At 37.4% G+C, this 12210-nt stretch overlaps 1 pseudogene; it reads left to right on the top strand.

The window, feature by feature from the left end:
- The first annotated feature begins 1942 nt into the window (after positions 1 to 1942).
- LOC148786649 (uncharacterized) lies at positions 1943 to 3229 on the top strand (annotated as a pseudogene).
- The last annotated feature ends 8981 nt before the right edge of the window (positions 3230 to 12210 follow it).

Here is a 12210-nt window from a genome sequence, read left to right as displayed (position 1 = left end):
TTAAATGTTTTTATGTTTTCTGAGAAATTGTTGTAATTCTTGCAGAGTTTACAGAAATTTTTCTATTTTTATTTGGTATTCCATTTGCTATTCTAGAATCCATGTCCTCTTTCTCTCTGTTTGGTATATATATATATATATATATATATATATGCGAACTTTTTATTTGGTATTCTATTTGTTGTTTTCAGAATCTGATATTAATACTGTGATATTGTTTTATTCATCAAATAAATGCATATCTTTCAAGTTTCGAGAAGAGATGCCTTGATGGGTGTGTTAATTGTTTTCAATAAATGTTTACACTTTCAATTTCTTTGGTGCGAATGTGCTTGGAGAAAGAGTTGTAGGGTGGTGGAGATGTGCAATCAATACATAATACAAGTTTACAGAGAACATGTGGCTGGTGGAGTTGGTTTATAATTGTTGTAGTTTTTGTTGGATGAGATTTATTCACACGAACAAACTTATTTGCATTTGTACCGTGAGTCACCTTGCATACTTAATATTTATTTACTATTATTTTAAATTTGTAATAATGGCTAATCATAGAAATTTTTACAGTTTCTGTAATACTTCTTGTTAATTTTATATGTTATGACTAAATTAATTTCTTAATTAATTTGCAGAGAATGGTTTTGGGAGACTATGCAGACTTTTTTCTGTGGTTAGGTGGGGTCATAGAATGGGTACCAACCATTAGATATGTTGGGGGATATACTGTCTTTTTTCCAGGAGTTGATAAAGAAAGATTATTCTATGATAACCTGATAACAATATACACTAAAGCTGGGGGCAAGGGTAGTAATGTAGTAATTTATTATTCATTTCCTCAACTAACATTACAAATGTCTATAAAGAAGTTAGAAGGGGATGAGGGTATATTAGAGAGTTATTAAGAGACTATAAAGGTTGTAATGTTATATCAATTTACATTGAAGAAAAAGCAGGCCCTTTGTTGTCTACAGATGTTAGTGGTAATGTCCTTTATTGTGAAAATTATGTGCCACTATTACAATATAATGTTGAACAAACAGGGAATGAGGAAGGGATTGAGGCTGAAAATGAGAGTGCAAGATTTGTTTTTGAGGGAGTAGGGATTAAGGAAGGGGCTGAGGGTGAAAATGAGGGTGTAGGGGTGGAGGATGGGTCTGAGGGTGGCAATGAGAGAATAGAGGGTGAAGAAGGGGCTAAGGGTGAAAATGAGGGTGTAGGGGTGGAGGATGGGGCTGAGGGTGACAATGAGATAGTAGAGGGTGAAGAAGTAGGGGTTGAGGGTGAAAATTAGGGTGTAGGGGTGGAGGATGGGACTGAGGGTGACAATGAGAGAGTAGAAGGTGAAGAAGTAAGGGTTGAGGAAGGGGCTGAGGGTGATAATGAGGGTGTAGGGGTTGAGGATGGGGCTGATGGTGACAATAAGGGTGTAGAGGGTGAGGAAGTAGGGGTTGAGAGAGAGGTAGAAAATGATGAGTCAAATTCTGATTCATCATTAGTTCTGATTGCCCTTCATGGATGTTAGAGGATTTAGAGGGTCCATAGGATGATGATATTTTCACTAGTAGGCCTGAAAACTACACAAGAACAATGCTAAAGACTCTAGGTCTTTAATGAGAGAAAGAAAGAAAAAAAAAACAGCAAGAGCAACAAAATGAGAGGGGTGAAGGGACTAGTAGGGGAGATGGACAGAGGTTTACTGATTGTGAGGATGAAGAGTTGGGTAATGAGGGAGATGGGTGTCCAGTGTGGGATGAGATGATGAATATGGCTGAAGTAGATTTGACAGTAGGTATGAAGTTTGAGACAAGAGCCAAATTTAGGGATGTGCTGCGGGATTGGGCTGTGAGGAGGGGATGGGATTTGAAGTTTGGTGAAGAATGAAAAACACTTGATAGTTGCAACTTGTAAAAATGGGTGTAATTGGAAGTTGAGGGCATCTTCAATCATGAAATCCACAACATTTCAGATAAAGTCTATTAAGGGAGAACATACCTGTGCACGTAAATTTGAAAATAAGCAAGCCAATTATAAGTAAATTGGTAAAGTAATTGAAAAGTTTGTAAAAGACAATCCAAATGAGTCTCTTCAATCATTGAAGAACAAAGTCAGAAGAGAATTACAGATTAACGCTTCAACTCATAAAGTTTATAGAGCCAAAAAACATGCTCTCAAATTGGTAACATGTGATGTGAAAGAGACTATGCAAGACTTTATGACTACTGTCATACAATAGTCAAACATAATCCTAGGAGCTCTTTAATAATGAAGCTGAACAAAGAAGTGAATCTACCTGTTTTACAAAGAATGTATTTTTGCTTGAGAGGCATGAGAGATGGTTTCATTGAGGGGTGGAGACCATTAATTGGGTTGGATGGGTGCTTTCTGAAGAGGTTATTTAAAGGGGAGTTGTTGGCTGCTATTGGGAAGGATCCAAATGACAACATTTATCTAATTGTTGTTGCGTATGTAGAGGTTGAAAAATATGATAGTTGGGAGTGGTTTTTGAACCTTTTGCTTAGAGATATAGGGTCACAAAATAAGAGGGGATGTGCCTTCATTTCAGATAGGCAGAAGGGGTTACTAGAGGCCATTGTTGAACTGGCACCTGGGGCTGAACACAGATTCTGTTTGAGGCACATGTACAATAATTTTAAAGAAAAATTTAAAGGGCAACAACTGAAAAAAAATGTTTTGGAAAGCTGCATCAACTTACAGTGTTAATCAACACTTAAAAACAATGACTGAGATTGAAAAAATGCACCCAAAAAAAGATGTTGAACAAACACCATACGAATGGTTGGCTGAAATACCTCCAGTACATTGGGCAAAATGTTTCTTCCCAACTAAGACAAAGTGTAATGTGCTTGTGAATAACATGAACGAATCTTTCAATCATATTATCCTGGAGGCAAGAGAATTACCAATAATTTAGATGTTTGAACGGATAAGGAAGAAGTTCATGGGAAGAATTCAAGTGAAAAGAGAGGGGATGGAAAAATACGAGGGGGTTGTTTGTCTTAATATCATGAAGAAAACTGAAGTGCAAAGACTGGAGAGTAGAAACCGCTTTCCTTCTTGGGGAGGGGAAGATAAATACGAGGTAATGCATTTTATGCAAAACCACATGGTTTACCTCAAGGAGAAGTTTTGCAGTTGTGGCATGTTTCAGCTTGTGGGTTATCCTTACTGTCATGTCATTGTTGCTGTAGCACCCCCTACTCGCTACATCTAATTATCACTATTTCATCTTTACTTTAATCAAAACTCATTCTATAAATAATTCTCTTTCAAACCGTAAAATAAATTCTAATTCGTCAATATAATATTATATATCACAAAAGATAATATATACCACCAAAAGTTATATTTACACTCACTACATTTTCTCATGTACATACTCAAGGAAAATCATCCACAACTTTAAACATAAATCCCGATAAAAGACCAGAATATTAATAACCCAACAATCAAAAACTCTGGCTTCAGATGTCATGGCTGACCCACCTAATAAAGACGACGGCACCGCTTAAAGTCCAATGTGGCTAATCAGTGTGACCTATTTCCTGAAAAGTACGTGGCAATGAATGAGCTGCCTACTCAATAAGTATAGCTGATCAGTCTATATATATACACAAACAAAGATTCATGTACATGCAGCACACCGACAACAGTCATTCGTCATAAGCAATATTAGATATAAGCAGTAATACATACTCACAACTGTAAATCAATCCACGACATAATATTCATTTGTTATCATTTATTAGTTAAGGGCCCCACTTACTCTAGCTGAAGTACATCAGTCAATGGTTTCGCCGGCCATCATGATGGTATTTTCACTAGTAGGCCTGAAAACTACACAAGAACAATGCTAAAGACTCTAGGTCTTTAATGAGAGAAAGAAAGAAAAAATAAACAGCAAGAGCAACAAAATGAGAGGGGTGAAGGGACTAGTATGCATGGTGTTTCCCCTCCTCTCTCATCTGGGGTCATGATAATGTTATGATTTGGTAATCTCGAGGTGATGTCTAGCATGATGCATACACGAGCGAAGTCCAGTCTCATGCATGCTCTCGTTATGGCATCCGGCTACAACAGTTTTTCGACTCCACTCGCCACTGTGCTCAATCCCTTCGTAGTCCACAACTCTACCGAAAGGTGTCTTAGCTTGATCCAGACCGGGAATTGTGTATGTTTCAATTTTCGCATTGCTATTCCTGGCTCCCATTTCTAAAGGACGATCGGTTGTCCCTGAAATAGCCATGGTCCACCCTCAATTACTTTTTCCATATCTATGACTGATTTGAATTGGAAGAAGAAAAACTTATTTATCGTAGCAGTGACGTCACGCAACGGCGGCCATATTGACGTGACAAATTCTTTCAAGTGGTGGAAATATGATTTTTTTTCCGAGAAAATATCCAACTACCGTGGCCTTCCATCGTTTCGATCCATCCCGAATAATTTCCAACGAAGGGCGAACAATCACCTCACCATTTTGCACAGTGGGCTCCACTTACGACAAAGTTTTTCGCTAAGAATTATTGAAAACATGCGCAATTTTGTCATTCGAAGTCGCATTTTTAGGACATGTATGCAACGGGATATTCCCAACGTACAACCCTGTTTGGACGGGAACACCGATAGCCTTTTTCCTTGTCGTGTCATGAAAATGCTGTTTTTTCCCTACAAAAATGCTGATGTCAGTAGCTGTGTCATCGCTGATGTCAGCCCTAGCATCGCTGACCTCAGCAACTGTGTAATTGCTGATGTAAGCCCTTGCATCAATGATGATGTCAGCCCTAATAGGGCTGATGCCAGCAGCCTTTGCAGCAGTGATGACATCAGCCCTAATAGGGCTGATGTCAGCAGCTCTCTCACTTGCCAAGTCAAGCTCTATGTCACCCAAAGCGCCGACCACCTCAGCTCCAGCCCTTTCCACCGTGGCATCCACGTTAGCCGCTCGTCGCACGTTACTGTTCGACGTAAAAGTGACCGGACCTTCGCCAGTTCGCCGGAAAATCGTTCCGGCGAGTTTCTCACTCGTCTCAGTTACTGTTTCATTACCTTGGTTGCCGAAAGAAGAGTCACATAACCGCGCCGGAATCTGGGATTTTTTTCCAAGCGGCGGCGAGCCATTTTCCGTCGACCCGCTAGCCCTTAAATCCTCCCGTCGCGTTTCCGTTGCCGGCCCAAGGAGATAGTGGCGAGCTTTGAGAGTTCCACGGCCAAAAGTTTTTCTAGTCATCGTCGCCGGCCAAAAGGTTTCTGCAAATTTCTGCCAGGGCCGAACTTTTCCTCCCATCGGGTTTTGAGCGCCGCCAGTGCCTCTATTACAGCAATATCTCCGCCGTCCACGACTCTATTCGCAAGGAATAGGAACTCTGAGACTTTGAAGTCGTGAGGTGAAGCAACAGTCCCTTGTCCGCCATTGATGGAGGTTGAAAAAGCTTCACCAAAACCCAAAAATGACGGCGCCCCTAACCCCGACGAAACAGAGGGCAAACTTCCTCCTTTTTTGTTCGGAATGTTTCCTTTCGTCTCCAAAGATCGATTGAAACCCTCAATTGCCGGAAAAGAACCAACAAAACCAAACCTTTCATCTTCCTGAAAAAACTGCTGCGTTTGGCCTTTTTTCTCGTTGATTTCAATGGCGAAACTTTGATCTTTCTGGACCAGCGAAGCCCCCTTTAATTCCCCAATCGCTAATTCATCCTCTATCGCCGGAAAAAAAACCAGCCACCATCATTTTCTCAACAGCCGTTTCTTCATTTTTCTCGCACCTCGTTTGAAAAACTCGGAAAATCTCTCCACTACCGGCCTCCTGACTCCGGCCATCCTCCTTCCCGACCGTCCCGTCGCCGGTCGACCCTTCCTCCTCGTCTTCCAAGTCACCGGCCGGTGTGTGTAAAGATTGCGCATTAGTGTGTGTTTTGGGTGGTGTGTGAGTGTGTGAGAGAGGAGAGAGAGAATGTGGAGATTCCATTTTTTCTCTCTCTAGCTTTCTTTTGTCTTCCACTTTTTTTTTTCACTATGAAAATATATTATAGAAATTACGTTTGTTGAACTAGAGTCGATTTTGTATGAAAAACTTGGTCTTTCTAGGAATAATTTTAAGTTACAGATATATTTTAAATATAAAACATATAAGTTGCTGAAGACGGAAAATGGTGTTGCCAATTAAGATAGATCGGGATGTGCAATTTTTTTCACTTTGATGAATAAATATGTGTATGTTGATATTTTTGTTGAAGCAAAGAAAATCTCTAATATTATTGTACCAAATATGTGAATGTTTTTTGTTTTTCAACTTTCTATATATAATATATATATATATACATAATATAAAATATACATGATTTGACAATAAACGATAATTTTTGTCTCCCAAAAATACAATATTAAAATAAAATATTTATATATATAGATATTTATATAAAAAAAATATATAAAAATATATGATTTGACAATGAACAGTGATTTTTGTCTCCCAATCCCAACATCAAACCTACACCACTTATTTAAAAATATTTTAAATTATCCCAAAATATAAATCCAAACATATCATCAATTTTCAACACACACTTACTTATCTCTATTTTTCTCTCTCTATTTTCAAAACACAAAACAGAACAACTAAAACACAAATTCAAACACAATGAATATTCTTCATCATCTAAAAAAAGAAAAACATGTCTTGCAAATCACCTGACGAATGACTTTCTTCGCAGTTTCTTCATCCAAAGACGTCGCTGGTGCCATTGTGGCCGCAGTGAGTTGAGAGAGAGAGCACAAAGGAGAAGGAGAAATAGCGGTTTAGGGTTTTTGAAAATTGGGAATGAATGAAGGAATGATTTCAAAGGATCTTTTCCCTTCTTATTATTGTGAAAAGACTAAACAAACACTACTATATTCTGCCTTTTACTGCTAGTGGCGAATAAAGAGAAAAGAGGTAATTAAATATATTTTTTACAAAATAATATGAAATATATTTCTCTCAATTTCTTTTCTATTTTTTTTTATGAAATAATGTATTTTCCAAACCGTAAAAGTGGGGTACGGGTTGGGGGTTACTATGAAAGCCCATCATCAATGTTCTAACTATTCTGACTATTGTGGGATTGAATTTTGCTTTGTGGGTTTAATTTATATTGTTTGCCTCACAAAAAAAGAAGTATGTGAGAAAAAAGAAATGTGGGTTCAGATAAAAAAGGGAAAAAAATTATAATTGTTGGTTTTATTAAAAATATGAAAGTTTGTAAGAAAAATAAATATAGAGAATGTGTGAGTGAAGAAAAAACTAATTGTAATAGAGTTTATTAAAATTATAAAAATTTGAGTATTTTCAAAAAACAGTTTAATATTTATTATTTTATGATACAAAATTGCTTATAATTTTTAACTTTGAAAAAATTTAATTTTAAAAATAATGTTTATAACATAAAATATTTTTTTAAAATTTATTTTCAATAATAAGCTGATAATATATACACACTATTTCCAACATATACTTATTTATTTTTATTTTCTCTTTTTATCTCCACAAAATATAATAAAACACTTTAAAAATCAATCCAAACACCATGTTTAAATTTTCAACATAACGAATGCATAGACGAGACACATTCCCACTTGTTCTTTCGATGTCGATTCAGTAGACGATGCCTCTCAGCACTACGATAAATTATTCGATTAACGTGGCCCAATAGAGAATTGGCAAGGGATGTGGAATGGGCAACTAGGAAATGGAGAGGGAAACATATCATCAATATTGCATATAGAGCGCTACTTGGGTCATTCGTTTACCATATATAGCGGGAAAGAAACTCGAGACGGTTCCAACAGACTGAGCATTCAGAAAAGATATTGGCTTCTTTTATTGTTGACGATATTAGACAGAGGATTTTGAGTGTCAATCTACCTAGGTCCATTAGTACATGTGCTCTTTATAGACTATAGCGCATCCCTTGGTCTGTCGAGGGATAGCCAATTGATTGTTGTACTGTACTATTATTTACTTAATGAAACTTATCTTTACCGAAAAAAAGAAAAAACTTGACCCAAACGTTGGTCAAAACCCAAGCAATTGTGTGGTTAATTTGATAAGCGTAATAATAACTACAAGTTAGTATAAAAGAGAAACAAGCTTGTTTCAATAATTCGTGTAAAACAGCCAAATTTTGAGCGTTTTTAGAATTCGACGAAACTTGACCCAAACGAAGGTCTAGACCCAAGAATTTGTGTGATAATTTCCTAAGCGTAATAATAACTACAAGTTAGTATAAAACGGAAACAAACTTGCTTTAATAAAACCGTGCAAAATAGCTATATTTTGAACGTTCTCAGAATTCGACGAAACTTGACCCAAACGTTGGTCTAGACCCAAGTATGTGTTGTAAATTTGTTAAGCGTAATAATAACTGCAAGTTAGTATAAAAGGGAAACAAACTAGTTTTAATAAAAACATGCAAAATAGCCAAATTTTGAATGTTATCAAAATTCGACGAAACTTGAACCAAACGTTGGTCTAGACCCAAGCATTTGTGTTGTAAATTTGTTAAGTGTAATAATAACTACAAGTTATTATAAAAGGAAAACAAACTTGTTTTAATCAAATCGTGGAAAACAGCTAAATTTTGAGCGTTCTCAGAATTCGACGAAACTTGACCCAAACTTAGGTCTAGACCCAAGAATTTGTGTGTTAAATTTGCTAAGCGAAATAATAACTACAAGTTAGTATAAAAGGGAAACAAACTTGATTTAATAAAACCATGCAAAACAGTTAAATTTTGAATGTTTTAAGAATTCGACGAAACTTGACCCAAACGTTGGTCTAGACCAAAGCATTTGTGTTGTAAATTTGCTAAGGGTAATAGTAACTACAAGTTAGTATAAAAGGGAAACAAACTTGCTTAAATAAAACCGTGCAGATCAACTAAATTTTGAACGTTCTCAGAATTCGACGAAACTTGACCCAAACATTGGTCTAAACCCAAGCATTTGTGTTGTAAATTTGCTAAGCGTAATAATAACTACAAGTTAGTACAAAAGGGAAACAAACTTGCTTTAATAAAACCGTGCAAAAAAGCTAACTTTTGAACGTTCTTAGAATTCGACGAAACTTGACCCAATCGCAGGTCTAGACCCAAGCATTTGTATTGGAAATTTTCTAAGCGTAATAATAACTACAAGTTAGTATAAAAGGAAAACAAACTTGGTTTAATAAAACCGTGCAAAACTGCTAAATTTTGAACATTCTCAGAATTCGATGAAACTTGACCCAGACGTTGGTCTAGACCCAAGTATGTGTCGTGAATTTGTTAAGCATAATAATAACTACAAGTTAGTATAAAAGGAAAACAAACTAGTTTTAATGAAAACGTGCAAAACAGCTAAATTTTGAGCGTTATCAGAATTCGACGAAACTTGACCCAAACGTAGGTCTAGACCCAAGAATTTGTGTGTTAAATTTCTTAAGCGAAATAATAACTACAAGTTAGTATAAAAGGGAAACAAGCTTGTTTCAATAAACCGTGCAAAACAACTAAATTTTAAGCGTTCTTAGAATTCGACGAAACTTGACCCAAACGAAGTTCTAGACCCAAGAATTTGTATGTTAAATTTTCTAAGCGAAATAATAACTATAAGCTAGTATAAAAGGGAAACAAACTTACTTTAATAAAACCGTGCAAATCATCTAAATTTTGAACGTTCTCAGAATTCGTCGAAACTTGACCCAAACGTTGGTCAAGACCCAAGCATTTGTGTGGTAAATTTGCTAAGCGTAATAATAACTACAAGTTCGTACAAAAGAGAAACAAGCTTGTTTCAATAATTCGTGCAAAACAACTAAATTTTGAGCATTTTTAGAATTCGACGAAACTTTTTTTTTTGGGTAAATGTAAATTTCATTAATAAAGAGTAATGGTACAGTACAACATGTGATCATCAAATGGTTTCTCCCTCTACCCAAGGGATACACCATAATCTATACAATGCTCGTGTACTGACTGACGACGCTAAATCAACGTTAAGAATCCTCTGCCTGACGTCATCGATGATTAGGATACTCAAAGTGGCCGGTGTCCGCTCAGTATGTTCAAATCTCCTCAAGTTCCTCTCCTCCATATGTGGTAGACACACGATGCAAGTAGTGTACGGTAAGCGCTATTAATAATGTGCTTACCTCTCCATTTTCGTGTCGCCCATTCAATATCTGTTGCCCAATCTCTATTGGGCCAGTGAAAGCGAATCCTTCTGCGAATCTCATAAAGGCACTGACGACTAAATCTGCATTGGAAGAATAAATGTGGTTGAAATTCCGTAGCTCCCTCATCGCACAATATGCACACCCCCAGGTGAGATAGCCATGATTTGTCCGTGGTAGGTAGTTTGCCAAGGATTGCGAGCCATAAGATGAACGAATGACGAGGAATCTTCAAGGAGCCCGAAAGTAGTGAAGACCATCCTACTTTTGGCTCAGAGTGATCAAATAATTGGTAGAGGGCCGAGTAGTAGGTTGCCCTTCGTCACATCTCCACACCACCCGATCCTCACCTCCAAAAATAAGCGGTATGTTATGTGTGATCTCCAAATATTCAAAGTCCGTGATGGTAGTCCATTGCCATTCTCCTGCTGAAATCGCCGAACTGAGTTTTGCTGATTCTTCAAGTCTAAGATGGCGAGGACCTTGAGGGAACCGCTCGATAAGTGGACCCAAGTGATGCCACAGGTCCTGCCAAACAAAGAATCTATCTCCATTTCCAATCTGGTAATCCATGATAGAGCCAAGGAAAGGACGAAGCCTGAGTATTTTCCGCCATCCCCAAGAACCTCCATGTTCACGGATAGTCCAAATCAATCTATCACGTAATCGGTCTTGGTAGAGCCACTGAACCCATATGGATGTCCTGTCACACTGGATAACATCACATAATTTCTTGCTCATTAATGCGCGATTCAAGGTGGAGATATCCTTGAACCCAAGTCCCCCCTCATCCATCGGTCGACACACATCTTTCCAGCTACCTTGGCGTAACCACTAGATGTCGTACCCTTCCATAGGAAAGTCCTCAACCTCTTCTCGATTTCATTGATGACTTTCTTAGGTAATATGAATGCAGAAGCCCAATATAAACTCAATGCTGAAAGCACAGATTTGATGATTTGTACCTTCCCAACATATGATAATGAAATCCCTTCCCATCCATTAATACGTGCATCAATTTTTGAGATAAGCGGTTGGCAATCAGAGATGGACAACCTAGACGAGATTAAGGGAAGACCCAGATACCTCATTGGAAGGTGGCCCTCCTGAAAGCCCAAAATCTCCAACATCTGGTTTTTAAAATTTTGAGCCGAAGTGAAATGATTAAGTGATTTTTTTGAACATTCAGCCGAAGGCCCGATAACTCCGCAAACCAGTCCAATCCCTCCTTGAAGACTCTGATGGAGTCTAAGTCAGCTCTGCAGAATAAGAGGATGTCGTCTGCAAATCCCATCTGAAAAACCTTAGAACTCTCACACTTCCAATGATAAGTGAATTGGATGTCCTGATCAATTCGTTGCAAGAATCCTAGATGTAAAGCTTCCATAACAAGAACAAACAGATAAGGAGAAAGTGGGTCTCCCTGTCGTAGTCCTCTCGCTCCAGAAAAGAACCCATGAGATTTTCTATTGAGCCCAATCGAGAATGATATCATGAGATGCAAGAATTCGATGAAACTTGACCCAAACGAAGGTCTAGACCCAAAAATTTGTGTGACAAATTTCCTAAGCGTAATAATAACTACCAGTAAATATAAAGGGAAACAAGCTTGTTTTAATAAAACCGTGCAGAACAGTTATATTTTGAATGTTTTCAGAATTTGACGAAAGGTGACCCAAACGTTGGTCTAGACCCAAGTATTTGTGTTGCAAATTTGCTAAGCGTAATAATAACTTCAAATTAGTATAAAAGGGAAACAAACTTGTTTCAATAAAACCGTGCAAAACAACTAAATTTTGAACGTTCTCAGACTTCGATGAAAATTGACCCAAACGTTGGTCTAGACCCAAGCATTTGTGCTGTAAATTTCTTAAGCGTAATGATAACTACAAGTTAGTATAAAAGGGAAACAAACTTGTTTTAATAAAACCGTGGAAAACAGCAAAATTTTGAGCGTTCTTAGAATTCGACAAAACTTGACCCAGACGTAGGTCTAGACCCAAGAA

Source organism: Sesamum indicum, linkage group LG10, assembly GCF_026168435.1.
Source record: "Sesamum indicum cultivar Baizhima isolate 11 linkage group LG10, ASM2616843v1, whole genome shotgun sequence".
Taxonomy (NCBI): Eukaryota; Viridiplantae; Streptophyta; class Magnoliopsida; order Lamiales; family Pedaliaceae; genus Sesamum; species Sesamum indicum.
The sequence above is the reverse complement of the archived record's forward strand: the minus strand, read 5'-3'. Positions and strand labels throughout refer to the sequence as shown.